Source organism: Tachypleus tridentatus, chromosome 11 (assembly GCF_004210375.1).
Source record: "Tachypleus tridentatus isolate NWPU-2018 chromosome 11, ASM421037v1, whole genome shotgun sequence".
In the NCBI taxonomy this organism is placed as follows: domain Eukaryota; kingdom Metazoa; phylum Arthropoda; class Merostomata; order Xiphosura; family Limulidae; genus Tachypleus; species Tachypleus tridentatus.
The window spans coordinates 34,383,141-34,397,188 of NC_134835.1; the positions used below are offsets into that span (position 1 = coordinate 34,383,141).

Sequence of the window (14,048 nt, forward strand, 5' to 3'; positions counted from 1 at the left end):
ACGCTTCTGCTTGTTAACGTATTTCGAGACCTTCTTATCACCATAGTACTGGTTTCAGTTTGAACATATTTCACAAATATAAGAAAAACTTAAAGAAATAAAAATTCACGAAATAACCTTATAAGCTGCAGAAACTTAACCCTGTGTTTTAAAACAAATTTTAAATACGCATTTCGTAAAAATGCTTAAAATCTACTTACACGTTCAAAATGTTGTCCGCTGTTTACGATATTCAACACGAGTTCGTATCTCGTGGAGACGTGAGAAGAATGACGTTGGAGTCGCAAGCTAGCTCGCCCCAGAAAAAAGGATGAGAGAGCCCCAACATTTGGGCTACTGTTTGGTGCCTACTAACAGAATTCCCAAGCCTGGAAGTAGTGAGAATATGCAATCCACTTCTTACATGTGTCACATTGCAAGAGGGAGTTTATAACTGTTTCAACACGCTTGCCTTGTTGCCTTGAGAACATCACAGCCAAAGCAACAGTGCAAATAAGCATAGAGGTACGCGTTTCTACCCATGTGTGGTTTGACCTGCGCAGGCGCTATCTTCAATTTTTTATTTATTAGTCATTTATATCATGCAAATAATTAATTTTCGGGATTAATGTATTATCAAGTTTAGGTGTGACGGCTTAATAGACCTGTCACGTAAAGTTTTGGAATATGAACCACTTCAAATTAACATAGCGTGACTCGTTACTTTCATCATGGCTTTAAGTATCTTTTCACATCCTGAACGTTAGATGGCTAACTAATAAGTAATACAACGTGCAACCTATAACACGATGTAACGTTATCTTTGCAAACCGAAGAGTCATCCGATAACAGAATCCGCGACTTCAAAATTACACCAGAAGCTTGAAAAAAATCACCCAATAACAGACCTTCGCTGTTAAACTATATCGGAATTTTGTTATTTTCAACAAATGTTCACTTTCGCTATACCGTATGGTTTCAACACAGAGAGGAACGTTGGCTTATCGTTTCCTTACAAAATTGTTTGTTTATTTTGAATTTCGCGCAAAGCTACACGAGAGCTATCTGCGATAGCTGTTCCTAATTTAGCAATGAAAGACTAGAAGGAATGCAGCTAGTCATCACCACCCACCGCCAACTTTTGGAGTACTCTTTTACCAACAAATAGTGTGATTGACCGTTACATTATAACGCCTTCGCCGCTGAAAGGGCGAGAATATTTGGTGTGGCGGGATTCGTATCCGTGACCCTAAGATTACAAGTCGAGGACCACAACCACCTGGCCATGTCGGGCCTGCCTACAAAATACACGTGCAATGACGACTTGAAGGTGGATAAATAAAGTGTGTTAGATCCGATGTTTACGCATTTAATAAAGTTTTACCGTACAAAAGTATATCTTTTTCATTAAGTTATAATGTAAATAGCAGTAATTTATAACAATATATGTATCTTCACCCTGTGCTATTTATAGTCGATTTTGAAAAGGTTCCTCATCACCAGGCTATTATAAGGTAAAAATACACTTGAGTGTCTACAAGGGAAACAAATCCTAGAATCTTGTGTACGCCATGAAAGAAATCGTTACAACGTTAATGCTTAGCTACCGAACACATAACGGGTCTACTCGCGACCAGAAAATTTATTCTGTCGCTAGACATGTAAGAGTTCAAATAGCCTCAGTAAACAGTCAAAGGTTTCACTGGGGAAAAAAAGAAACGTTTGATAGATGTCACTAAATGTCATATTCCAACATGGCCTATTAACTATAGAGGCAAGATTATCAATTATGTAGCAAGAACTGCAGCGAATGACTTCTGATGCGTCTACGCAGCTGGGAAAGCAAGATATAATTTTATTGGCATTAAGGGCGTTGCATAGAGCTAATAATAGATTTAATCGCCGAAATATGTTACCTTCATTCATAAAAAGATTACAACATGGCCGCTATACGAAAATGAAACTCCTGTTCATTGGAATTTCATATACAATAGTTTGTTTATCTGAACGAAGCAATCTGAGCTGAAACCTAATATGAAAAAGCTGTATACTTGAAAAAAAAAATCTAATTTGAAATCTGATCTAGAATTTAACAGAATAAATACATCTGCGATGAGACCTGATCCAAGAAAGGTTGTTCACCTGAATAAAGCGTAGTGTGAGGGTCAGGGGCTCGAATCCCCGTTACACCAAATATGCTCGCCCTTTCAGTCATGGGGGCGTTATAACGTGACGCTCATTCCTACTATTTGTTGGTAAAAGAATAGCCCAAGAGTTATGATGACTAGCTGTCTTTCTTCTAAGGACGGCTAGCGCAGGTAACGCTCTTGTAGCTTTGCACGAAATTCAAACAATCACCCAAATAAAGAAATCTGAGCAGAAATCTAATCCAGATGAGGTTGTTCATCTGAATAAAGTATTCTGAACTAAAATAGTTAGTTTATTTGGATAGAATAATCTGACGTGGAGCCTGATATAGAAGTTTATTTTGTGAGAATGTAGAAATCTGAGATGAAACCTAATGCTCAATAATTAGTTTATTCGGATAAACAAAATGAGCTGAAATATTCTCTCGAAGCTGTTCTGAATAAAGAAATTTGGAATTAAACATGATTTAGAAAACTTTGTTTATCCGAATCAACAGACCTGATGTATAAGACTTATTTTGTCAGAGTAAAGAAATCTGAGATGAAATTTGGTCTAAAAGGGTTAGTTTATTTAAGACAATAATGTATTAAGCAAATATTTTAATCTTAAAATTTAAACTCCCAAAGCTGGTAAAGAATTATAAACTATTGGGCCTTCCCTTTGAGACAAAAATTACATAAACCAGATATTATTTCCATATTCCCCTCAGTTTGCCTCTTTAGTATTTAAAATCACAAGGGTTTAAAAATACAGTTCAGATAAACTGGAGTTTTTTGTGTTTTTTTATCCACATTCCTCTTAGTTTTCGATTTTGAACTCAAATTCAAAAGTATAAAAATAGCGTTTTATAAAAACTGCACGTTTCTCTTAATTTTCCATTCGGATTCAAATTAACGGGGAGCCTGTAAAAATATATTATTTTCACATGCCAATGATTTTTAGTTTGAGATGAACAAACTAAGAGACATATACTAAAAACATATCTTTAGTTTACGCTATTTTATGACAATTTTTAAATCTAATGTTCTCGTCATTAAAATACGCGGTTTTATCACGTTACCAAATGTTGCAATTTGATAAAGGTAATTCTCATTATTGATAAGCTTATTTATTTTTCGTAAACTACAAGATTTACTTCCATTAAACTCGAACTTTACCTCAACCTCCAAAATGTTGCCACCCAGTGGTACAGCGGTATATCTGCAGACTTACAATGCAAGAAACCCAGTTTCGATACCTGTGGCGGGCATAGCACAGATAGCTCTTCGTGTAGCTTAGTGCCTAATTTAAAAAAAAACAAACCAGTCCAAAATTATTCTGGTTAATAAATACCGTTTGCTCTCCTGGCGTTTACTTCACTACTTTCTAAACAGAAAGGCCCCAGTGGCACAGCGGTATATCTGCGGACTTATACTGCTGGAAACCGGGTTTCGATACCCGTGGCGGGCATAGCACAGATAGCCTTTTTTGTAGCTTTGTGTTTAAATACAAAAGAAACAAACCAGATAACAGAAAATATTTCACTAAGTTTCACAAATATGTTTTGAAAGTAGTCTGTCAGCTTATAATGTTAAAAGTCTGTACTTGATCTCGGCAGGAAACATAGATCAGATGTAACAGTTATTAAACTAAAATAAACTTGTTTCAGAAACGTCTTTCCTTAGCTGACAAACATCATCACAGTCAATTATATTTGTCGTGAGACATTAGCCCCATGTAGTTCAGCGGTAAGTCTGAAGGGCTTTAACGCTAAAAAATCGGTTTTTGATACCTATGGTGGACAAATTGTGTAATTTCGTGATTAATTACAAAAAGGAAGAATTAGTATAAGACCTATTATACTTTCAATATTACTTTCATTAATTATTTCCTTGGAGTTTGTTTCAAGAATCGAAAGAATGTATTTCAACCACACTGTGTCCATCATATCCATTGCCACGAAACGCTTCGCTTACTACAGGGCTCATGAGGCTGACTTTGATACAACAAACACTAAAGTCAACAAACCCTATTTGTTTAGTCATCAATTGCAAAAGCATGATTATAATTAATAACACAGATAAAAAACATTAGTTTTATGCCTATTACATTTTAATACTTATGTTCTTGATTCAATCCTTTATGGCAATGCATATAACACATTTGCCCTTGTCCAGGATTACTGATGATGGGTGAAAATCCCCCATACCGGTATAACACAGTAAGAAGTGGTAGATCGAATGATTCATTGGGCTTCGTTTTGCATATTTATTTATTTATTGTCACACTTATGACTAGTTTACCGAGTGTAATAAAATATGACATGACTGAAAGATGTGTGAGGCTCAAACCTTAAATACTTCATTCTTAACTTGTCATCCTCTGCTGGTAAGTTTACATATTTACAATGTTAAAATCAGGGTTCGATTCCCCTCGGTGGATACAGAAGAAAGACCGATGTGGTTTTGCTCTAAGAAAGCACACACACACTTGACTTGTTCCCTACAGGGTTTTCAGTATGAATTATTTATCCAATATCAATTCGCCTACAATTTAATTGTTGTGGTCTCCAACCTAAATCAAAAATACTTTGATTAATAAATGTTTTTCTAAAGTTCTAAAACAAATTTTTAACACCTAATTTTAGTGATTTCAAACACCGATATTATTTACATTTTGAAATAAGAAATATGAAGTAATATACCGTAAAACAAGTTTCGGATGGAAACGATGGTTGACTTGAAATTAGGTATGATATAATAGAAAAAAGTTGTATTTAAAGTTTTACTTTTTTCTATAGTAAATTATACTTATTTTAAATTTATTGCAAGATAATTATGTTTTGATTAAAGTGATTTTAAAATGAAAAAAAATATTGTGATTTAAGCAGCCCGTTTCTGCATCACATCTATTGTCTAGCGTAAAATTCTGGTTCAATATCCAAATATTAATAACCCAGGCAAGGCATGAAATAAATTGTAAACTAGTTTTAGAGGTCAGGGTACGTTCGTCTTTACTGTAATTACATTATTAGTTCGTTTTTTGCGTGTAATTTTTAATGCAACAAATGTATTTTTTAATGTAACATTACTTTCCCCCTATGGCAGTATACCACACTTCTGGATCGAGATTAGAAAGTACTTCGAAAGCTCATTGGTTGAAATAACGCGTGTAAAACTGGCATAAATATTGCGAGAAGGAAACAAAATAGCTCCAGGAAAAAATGTGAAAAAAACAATGTTTTTTTTTAGATTATTACATTTGAATTTTGCGGGTGTATATGTGATCATTAATCGAAAAAGTTTGTATAACGATAATTTTGAATACAACTAATATTTTGAGCTGAAAAAGGTTAATCTTAGAATTATTGACTAGGTCCCATCGACTGTTTTAGAACAAGTAATATTTTGAACTTTGTATTGATGTTGACTTACGTCATCAACTGCAATTGTCTCGTGCAATTTTGAAATGGTTTTACGTCATGAAATGCAGTTGTATCGGTGTAAGCACACGTTTCGATAATTAGCGGCTTAGTTACTCAGATAGTTTAAGACGTTTTGTCGTTGCACGTTGCTTTGTCTAATTTTCTAGGATATTGTCAAGTAGGCTTAGACGTGTTGAGCGTCAGGTGTTTCAAAAGCTTAATAAACTGTTAAGGAAAGTGTATTCAAATATCACTTTTAACTCTTTCATTTCACAAGTTTTAAAAGGTGCAAACAAAAAGTTTCAGAAACTTCACCCTCCAGTGTTAAAATTTTCCAACGTTTACTCGGAAGATGAATATAGAATCAAATTATAGCTCATTTTGACGGTAGAAAATTAGAAATGAACTTCAATCGTCTTCTGAGAACGTAAGTAATCATATTTTCTATTGCTGGGCTGAAGTATTACCAAGAATTGGTAAAGTAAAATAAAATTTAAAAACGTTTTTAAATATGTTATATAATCTAAAGAAATTATTTGACTTTGTCATGTGTTCTGTACCACTGATGCAAGGAAATTCGTCACAAAGACAGAAAGAAGAGCTAGTCTGTGTGTGTGTTTTCTTATAACAAAGCCATACATCGGGCTATCTGCTGAGCCCACCGAGAGGAATCGAACCCTGATTTTAGCGTTGTGAATCCGTACATTTACCGCTGTACTATCGGGGAGCAGCAGAGCCACCTTAATGATAAAACATGTTTGCTTCTCTGATTGTCATCACTTAATATGGCAAGCCTTTAAAATATTTAGTTTCAACATTGTTCAATAAACATTTTGTTACTTAATTAGGATATATAATCTTCATTTTCTTCACTGTAAAACCCTCCCCAGTATCTTCGCGGAAAGTCTGAGGAAATATAATACTAAAATTTGGGGTTCGATTCCTTAGAGCAAGATGTAGATAAACCATCGTGCAATTTTTAGATTAAACAAAATAAATTTAGTTTGGGTGGCTTGCTTTATTGCAAAGCTAAACACTAGGCTAGTTTTATCGTATGATTTGTAAAAGTTGTATTTCCAAGCGAAAATATTTTTTTATGAAATTGAAGTCCCACATTTGCAAACTAAGATATTTTAGTCATTGTTATTAGACTTAGCTCTTCGTGCCAATGATAAATTCAGTAGGCATTAAAAATCTTAGGCTATCAGGTGCTAATTTTTTATTGCATGGCAAGAGGCTTAACGTAAATTAACTGAATAAGTGATAATAAACCTTGGTAATGATTATTAACAAAAATAGGTGATGGTGTGATGTTAAAATAAATAACTTAGGGTACTAAATTTAAGACCCTTTTTACAATGTAAGATTTGCTTTAATCTACTTTTTGTAAAATTATATTGACAGTTGTCTGGGTTACAGATACTTTAACTGTTGGTAAATCGAACTTTAAACGCGCTAATTAATGTAAGATACTATGCTAAATCGTCATTTATCTCTAATCTAAAGTTAATTTAAGATTAGAGACGGAATGCCTGCGGGACTGGTGTCACGTAGCGACTACTATGATTTGAAAACGGATGGAAACAGGGAAAACAAATACATTATGTAATGAAAAACAACCAGCAACCGATAGCTTTTAAGAACGAAATGGTATGGGTATTTATTCTCTATCGTAGGTTATAAACAAAAGATGGATCGTTCATTGTAAATCTCTGTTTCTAATATGTTTAAACTTCACGTAAGTTAAGAATCAGGCCTTGGTTAGAATGTTCGTCATTGTAGGCTGTAAACGTTCATTGTTAATCTGTCTTTCTGATATCTTTAAACTTCACAAAGATTAAGAATCAGGCCTAAACAGGAGAAAGAGGTCTAGTGTACCTGACCCTCCTGGGTATAAAATATATATACCCAAACACCTAGACATATGTAGATAGATAGGCCTAACCGTTTTACTGACGTGAAAAACGTTTGATATAAAAATTAAATGTAGGCGTGTGTGTGTGTGTTTTCTTATAGCAAAGCCACATCAGGCTATCTGCTGAGTCTACTGAGGGGAATCGAACCCTGATTTTAGCATTTTAAATCCGTAGACTCACCGCTGTATCGGCGGTGGACAAATATAGGCGGTGTTAACGTTTTTTCTGAATGTTAACGTTGTTTTATTAAATTTTGCTTTTGGGTTACATGCGCTAGTCGTTGATTTTGGAGCTATAGACTAGAGATAAGACTGCTGTAATCGAATAATTAGATTTGACAGCACTCTTATAACACTCTCACGGAATCAAAGTGAAAAGCACGATTTTGTTTTGTCACGATAAAGGCTACTCGTGATTAGCGAAAAGCTAGCTATTAAGAACTTGTGATAGCAAGTGAACCAATTATAGTGAACAAACTAAAAAACTTATGGCTTAATATAATGAAACTAATTCTGTACTTAAATCTGACTACGTAATAACATCAGGCAGTACTAGGACCTCTATAATGTACTGAACGCAGTGAATCATCACTCGTTTTCCCTTGCTCTCAGTAATATTTTCAGCTCTAAGACTTCTAACATCCTCCAGTTTATAAGATTTAGGTAGGACGTACAAAGCTAACAATGCAAAATAATATTCTTATATTTAAGGAAATTAACGGAGATAATATTAAATATTATTGTGACTATTATAACCTATAATCTTGAGAGAAACTTTCTAATGTTTACGCTCGTAATTGCTAAGTTTTTAGTACACATTAATAGTCAAGGTTCGGAGATCATGTTCGTTTTTGTTTTTTTTGGTTTTTTTTGCGTTATGAAATGAAAACTGAAAGAAAATAACAGAACTTAGTCACAAGTTATTGCAATCCAAAATAGTTATTTAGCTATAAGTATCGCCCTATCTTTTCCTTTTTTTTCGTACTGCTTTTGTATGCTTTACATATAGTTTGTATGCTGTACTTGTTTCAATTTCGCGCAAAGCTACTCGAGGGCTACCTGTGCTAGCCGTCTCTAATTTAGCAGTAAAAGTCTAGAGGGAAGGCAGCTAGTCATCACCACCCACCGCCAACTCTTGGGCTACTCTTTTACCAACGAATAGTGGGATTGACCGTAACATTATAACGCCTCCACGGCCGAAAGGGCGAGCATGTTTGGTGCGACCGGGATTCGAACCCGCGACCCTAAAATTACGAGTCGAACGCCTTAACCCACCTGGCCATGCCGGGCCCATATGCAGTACTAAATAATCTTTAAAAGCTATCATGAAGTAGAAGTGTACTTCTGTTTGTAGTAGAAAATAACACAAAATTATATTTTAATAGTTAGGGATATTTTAAAATTCACTGTTAATTTTTCATTGGTTAATTTTATCGATATCTAACCATTCCTTATAAGGAGTTGGTGAGGTACTTTATTTAATACAGAAAACTTTAAGATACGTAGATGTTTAAACTGCTCATGGTTATTTCATACGAACTTTACACTTTGTAGAAATCACCAGTATTGTGGTTTATTTATGGGTAATATTTTGTGTCTCGTACTTAGAACTTCTATAAAGAAACAGCTCAATCCAGTAATGAGTAGAGTGCATTAGGCTTGAGTTGAAGACGTAGTATCGTCTATTTCGTTTCCGAATTTCGCGCAAAGTTCCACACAAGGGCTATTATTTTTGCCATCTCTAATTTTATATTGATACATCAAATGGAAGATAGCTCGCCAACAGCACTCACAGTTAACTCTTGAGGTACTCTTGTCCGATCGAATCGTGGTATTCGACCTCTTATAGCGAAACCATGGCCGCAAAGTACGAAGCAAAGGGTCGCGAACATTCGATCCTTAGATTAACAGTCTGGACATGCTAACGTCTACATTTTCCCTGCCCAGATTAGAGCATTAACACTATTCACTTGAGCTTTGTTTTTAAAGTTTGCGTGCGTTGCTTTTATACTTGCGAACGATTAGCATATTTTATATGATTTATGTTTTTAATAAGCCTTTATGCAGTAGAGTGTTATTTATTAATATGTTGTGAACAAAGATGAAGCACCCAAGATATAAAAACACCAGAACCATAGGTACTTTGTAATTTTCCTTGATTTTAGATACGTGATTGATTACGGCGATGCCAGAGCATAAGAAAGGTTTGTTTGTTTGAATTTCGCGCAAAGCTACTCGAGGGCTATCTGCGCTAACCGCCCCTAATTTAGTAGTGTGAGACTAGAGGGAAGGCAGCTAGTTGTCACCACCCACCGTCAACTCTTGGGATACTCTTTCACCAACGAATAGTGGGATGGACCGTCATATTATAACGCTCCCAAGGCTGAAAGGGCGAGAATGTTTGGTGCGACCAAGATTCGATCCCGCGACCCTCGGATTACGAGTCGAACGTCTTAACACGCTTGGTCATGCCGGGTCATCATAAGATAGGTCAAGTTACTCCCGCTGTTAATAAAAACTTGTTTTAAATTACAAGGATAGCATGTGGAACACAGTCTGTACTTTTCGTTGAAGTGTCATAGTTCTATACTTTTTGGACACTCTAAGATGCACGCTAAAAATTATCTCAGTTACCACAAAAATTCAATTAAACAAAGGTATTTCTACCGCACCTTTGAAAGACGTTCTGACTCAAGTGTTTTGAGGATTTATTTAAAAAAAGAGTTTAAAACCAGCTGAATCTCACTAGTTAGTTCCTGATAGATTACTTTCGATTTGTCCTGAGTGTTTTCAATAGAAATGGGGAGGATTTCACACACATATCGTATCCTTATGGACTTTTTGGGAGTTCCTCTTATCTCCGGTTATTCTTTACTGTATGTGACATCTCTGCTAATGTTCTTACAGTTGCAAAATTACGATAGTCAGCTCATTAAAATACAATATTTATGACTTGAAAGCCATAAATACCTACGACACCCATCATGACTATGTTTCAGACCTAGCGTGCCTACAAAACTTCAGAAGCCAGTTGTTAGCTAAAATTTAACAAAGCTGGATTCCATGGATGCATTGCATGGATTCCAGTTTCTTTATTCCCGTCTTCCGAGCTTCCGCGATCTTTTCACTTTCAGGTATTTCAAATTTTAAAAAAACGTTTGGAATTCAATTTCAGAGGCGTATGTTGTAAGCAACGCGAGTTATCCAAAAATGGTAGTCCATACAAATCATCATACCATATGAGTGTGTGAACAATAGTTACTCATGATACCACATGAGTGTGCAAACAATAGTTACTCATCAGGTCACATGAGTGTGTGAACAACAGTTCCTCATCATACCACATGAGTGTGCAAACAATAGTTACTCATCAGGTCACATGAGTGTGTGAACAACAGTTCCTCATCATACCACATGAGTGTGCAAACAATAGTTCCTCATCATACCACATGAGTGTGCAAACAATAGTTCCTCATCAAGTCACATGAGTGTGTGAACAATAGTTTCTCATCAAGTCACATGAGTGTGTGAACAATAGTTTCTCATCAGGTCACATGAGTGTGAACAATAGTTCCTCATCATACCACATGAGTGTGTGAGCAATAGTTACTCATCAGGTCACATGAGTGTGCAAACAATAGTTACTCATCAGGTCACATGAGTGTGTGAACAACAGTTCCTCATCATACCACATGAGTGTGCAAACAATAATTACTCATCAGGTCACATGAGTGTGTGAACAATATTTCCTCATCAGGTCACATGAGTGTGTGAACAATAGTTACTCATCAGGTCACATGAGTGTGTGAACAGTAATTACTCATCAGGTCACATGAGTGTGTGAACAATATTTCCTCATCATTCCACATGAGTGTGTGAACAATAGTTACTCATCAGGTCATATGAGTGTGTGAACAATAGTTACTCATCAGGTCACATGAGTGTGTGAGCAATAGTTCCTAAAGTATGACCTTGTTATGTTTTCTCTTTGAGTGTTTGTTTTAAAGAAAGCCGGTTACTTTAATGTTTACTTGGAGTTTTTTTCAATCTCGTATTACAGGTTGTGGGTTTTGATTTATTACAGTTTCGTATATTATTAGGTAACTAGCAGTTATTAAACAAAACCTTACAACCCACACTTTTTTCTTATACATCTATAAATTAAATTTCAACAGCTGATTCAAATGGTTTCCCAGTTGACTGGTAGTAATTCATTTATATCTATTCATTATATACAATAGATTTGATTTGATGTGTAGAGTATTGATTATATTTAAGATTATACGTATGGTGATATTATAACACATGCAATATAATTAAGTCTGGTGAGCCAAAGGTAAAATGAACGTATAAGATTTCCACATACATATTAAATAATTCAAACGCGTTGGAGTTCACAAAAATAATCCAAATATATTGGAGTTCATAATGAATAATTAAAAATGTTTGAGTTTATATTGAAAACAAAAAATTCAAACATGTTAGAGTTCATAAAAAATAATCAAAAAATCCAAACACGTTTGAGTTTATAATGAACAAACGAAGAATTCAAACATGTTGGAGTTCATAATTAATAAACAAAAAATGTAAACATACTGGAGATCATAATGAATAAACAAAGAATTTAAACATACTGGAGTTCATAATTAATAAACAAAAAATGTAAACATACTGGAGATCATAATGAATAAACAAAGAATTTAAACATACTGGAGTTCATATTGAATAAACAAAGAATGTAAACATACTGGAGTTCATATTGAATAAACAAAGAATGTAAACATACTGGAGTTCATATTGAATAAACAAAGAATGTAAACATGTTAGAGTTCATAATGAATAAACTAAAAACATTTGGTGTGTCTGTTTTATTGTCAGTGATATATATGTATGTACTTGTATAAACAAACTGTATTTTTGTTCGGTTGACTGAAACGAGCAGGGTATTATGGGACTTAAACACTATTAACTTGATGACGTGATAAGATAAGAAACCGTCTCGTGTTTTTCTGAACGAGGTTCCCGTATACAGAATTTAAGTTCATAATGTACTGACTTAGTAAATTTACGTTAAAGTTTAGAAATTCCAACATAACCAGATGTTTTTGTTCCTCTGATAACTAAAATATTTGACGTGGTTTTTGTGCATTTAAGTGTGTGTTTTATGTTTTTACAATGCATTGTTTGGCTATCCAAAATACTTAGAAGTTTTACGCATAAGCATATTCACTTACGTAATTATACTTGTTCAAATAAATATATTTTTTTTATTTTATTGGTATATCATTAGAGGTCGTAGACAGGATAATGTAGAAAATCATTCACTGAGAACTAATGAACTTATGAAGGCAACATCAATGCTGTTTATAAGCAATGCCCCAAAGTCTAAGGAACTCACTCCATAAACCTCTTAGTTATAAAATCGAAGAAGTGATAACACATAATACATTTTCTTGTAGAGGGGTTTACCGTAAAGAAGCAAAACTGCGGTGTTATCAAAGTTTGTAACTTTACTCACTTATAAGCTGCATACATGAATACATAAAGTGATAAAAGCCCAATAATGCGAGCGCTTTCGAAAGGTAGACCTTCCTTCTTCAGAGGTAAACTGGTTCCCACTTTGTCTTTGAAGATGAAATGGCCACCTTTCCAAAGAACTCGGATTATAGAATTTTGTTTATAATTTTGTATTTTTAACTGAAGTGAGATCAACGGTAACGGAATTAAACGAACTTAAAACAACGAGCTGTGATTGGTTGAAAGTTTCATTGCAATCTACGACGTAGTACTAGAATAGGTTTCTTTTCTTTCGTTTTCACACATAGACTCTGTGATATAAATGTCGAAATTGGCAAAATCGTGACAAAGAGTTGATAAAAAGCTATTTTATAACTAAGAGCATATATTAAATACTAAACTGAGGAACCCGGCATGGCCAAGCGTGTTAAGGCGTTCGACTCCTAATTCGAGGGTCGCGGGTTCGAATCCCGGTCGCGCCAAACATGCTCGCCATTTCAGCCGTGGGGGCGTTCTAATGTTACGGTAAATTCCACTATTCGAGGGTAAAAGAGTAGTCGAAGATTTGGCGGTGGGTGGTGATGACTAACTGCCTTCTCTCTAGTCTTACACTGCTAAATTAGCGACGGCTAGTGCAGATAGCCCTCGAGTAGCTTTGCGCGAAACTGAAAAAAAACAACAACAACCAACTAAGGTGATGTTTCGTCTCCACAAGAATCTAAAAACTTGTGCTTTATAGAAAGATAAAACTCTTTATTGTAGCAAGACTTTTTATTGCTTCCTGAAGAAGCCGGTAGGAGAAACGTTGGAGTAATAAACGATCTTCATTGAGGAAAAAAATATATATCTTTCCAGTTAAATACATCATCAGCTGTTAAACTGTATCAGTGCCGCTTGATTTTGAACAGCGCCATCTCTCTTCCTTTAGCAGCACCGTCAGATTTCTGAACAGCGAGCATCCTAACCGTGAAACTAACTACACAATGGACTTATGCATTCTGTTCACCACCGGAAATCGAACCCCACAATGAAATTAACACTGTTTCTAACTTAGTACGAGATACTAGAAAGCCTTGAATTCTGTTG

The 14,048-nt window shown here is 34.9% G+C and overlaps 1 protein-coding gene and 1 long non-coding RNA gene across 2 annotated transcripts in view; one reads left to right on the forward strand and one right to left on the reverse strand.

Annotated features, from left to right (window-relative positions):
- The window catches only part of LOC143231905 (potassium/sodium hyperpolarization-activated cyclic nucleotide-gated channel 2-like), a 143,161-nt gene extending 142,710 nt beyond the window's left edge, over positions 1–451 (reverse strand). The window contains exon 1 of the mRNA XM_076466714.1: positions 201–451. The gene's annotated coding sequence lies outside the window, so the exon portion shown is untranslated. The remainder of the gene's footprint in view (positions 1–200) is intronic.
- A 5,177-nt stretch (positions 452–5,628) lies between these two features.
- Positions 5,629–14,048, forward strand: part of LOC143231333 (uncharacterized) — a 39,636-nt gene continuing 31,216 nt past the window's right edge. The window contains exon 1 of the long non-coding RNA XR_013016878.1: positions 5,629–5,957. This is a non-coding gene — a long non-coding RNA (uncharacterized LOC143231333). The remainder of the gene's footprint in view (positions 5,958–14,048) is intronic.